The sequence below is a fragment of the Grammomys surdaster genome, unplaced genomic scaffold (genome assembly GCF_004785775.1).
Source record: "Grammomys surdaster isolate TR1022 unplaced genomic scaffold, NIH_TR_1.0 166, whole genome shotgun sequence".
Taxonomy (NCBI): Eukaryota; Metazoa; Chordata; class Mammalia; order Rodentia; family Muridae; genus Grammomys; species Grammomys surdaster.
In genome coordinates, this window is record NW_021604614.1 from 1,043,211 (window position 1) to 1,045,028 (window position 1,818).

Genomic DNA, 1,818 nt, shown 5'->3' on the forward strand with positions numbered 1-1,818 from the left:
GGGGGCGTGGCTCAGTGGTAGAGCCCCTGCCTAGAATCCCCCAGTGACAGGCTGGGGTCGTGACTTTGGGTTCCACCTCCAGCATGCCAAATATAATCAAAAGCTATAAAACCACAACAAGAAAATAAACAAAAAACCGGGCATGATGGCATAGACCTGAAATCTCATTTCTCCCAGGTTGAAGCCATCTTGGCCTGCATAGGAAATTCCAGTTTAGGGTGAGATTTTTACCTCCAAAATACGAAGAGGGGCTGGAGAGATGGTTCAGCAGTTAGGAGCACTTGCTGCTCTTACAGAGGATCCAGGTTCAATTCCTAGCACCCAGGTGCTGGTTCACAACTGTCTGCAATTCCAGGGGACCCAATGCCCTCTCCTGACTCTGCGGGCACCAGACATGATGTGACACACAGGTACATGTGACACACAGATACATGTGACACACAGATACATGTGACACATAGGTACATGCAGTCAAGACATTCATACCAATAAAAAATAAATCTTATTTTAAAAATTAAGGTGATGGAAGCACATGCTTTTAATCCCAGCAGTTGGGAGGCAGAGATAAGTGCATCTCTGAGTCTGAGGCCAGCCTGGTCTACAGAGTGAGTTCCAGGACAGCCTACAGAGAGAAGAGAAACCCTGCCTTGAAACATGAAAAATCCTTTTCCGAGCACCCGCCAAGATGGCTGAAGTGGAGCAGAAGAAGAAGCAGACCTTCCGCAAGTTCACCTATCGTGGCGTGGACCTCGACCAGCTGCTGGACATGTCCTATGAGCAGCTGATGCAGTTGTACAGTGCCCGCCAGAGACGGCGCCTGAACCGCGGCCTGCGGCGGAAGCAGCACTCCCTGCCCAAGCGCTTGAGAAAAGCCAAGAAGGAGGCACCGCCCATGGAGAAGCGGGAGGTGGTGAAGACTCACCTGAGGGACATGATCATTCTGCCTGAGATGCTCAGCAGCATGGTGGGCGTGTACAATGGCAAGACCTTCAACCAGGTGGAGATCAAACCAGAGATGATCGGACACTACCTGGGCGAGTTCTCCATCACCTACAAGCCCGTGAAGCACGGCCGGCCCGGTATTGGTGCCACCCACTCCTCCCGGTTCATCCCCCTCAAGTAGCCGAGGCCAATAAAGACTGGTGTTTTTGAAAAAAAAAAAAAAAAAAAAAAAAAAGGAAACTTGAAAAATCAAAACCAAACCAAAACAACACCACCAAGAACACTAAAACGGGGCCCTGTGTTATCATCTTATCTCTATACCTATGATCACAGGAGTCTGAGGCAGGAGAATTGACTCTAGTTCAAAATTGGTCTGGGCTACTGAGCTATAGAGGGCTGGAAGTAGGGCCAGGTTATACCCTTCAAAGCATGCTCCCAGGGAGATGTTTCCTCTGGTAAAATCCCACCTCCTACACATGCCACAACCTCTCACCAGGGCTGAGTGGGAGACATTTCATTTTCAAACCATTAACAGTCTCTGTGATTCAAGTTTCTCTTAAGTCGTAGGGCCTCTGTACTGAAACTTGAGTGGCTCGAAACTGAGGTGCTGTCAGAGGACAGAGGGTGGAGCCTAAGTCTGACTGGTTACCCAGAAGCACTCTAGGAGCAGCCAGGTGGGGTGTACTCTGGGAAATACTGATTCCCAAGGAGCAGTACGACCCATCTTCTTAGCCTATATCTTCCTGCTTCTCATCAAATGCTTAATTTATTTTGTTCTTTTTGCAAATCTAAGGATTGAACCCTGGGGTCTTATGCAAAATAGACAGGAGCTCTACCACTGAGCCACGCCCCCAGCCCCTCACTGGGGGATTCTAG

General features: G+C 49.3%; 1 pseudogene across 1 annotated transcript; it reads left to right on the plus strand.

Annotated features, from left to right (window-relative positions):
- The first annotated feature begins 668 nt into the window (after positions 1-668).
- Positions 669-1,177, plus strand: LOC114620183 (annotated as a pseudogene). Its single transcript, XR_003711277.1, has one exon. The product of XR_003711277.1 is annotated as a 40S ribosomal protein S15 pseudogene (transcript).
- Positions 1,178-1,818: the final 641 nt, after the last annotated feature.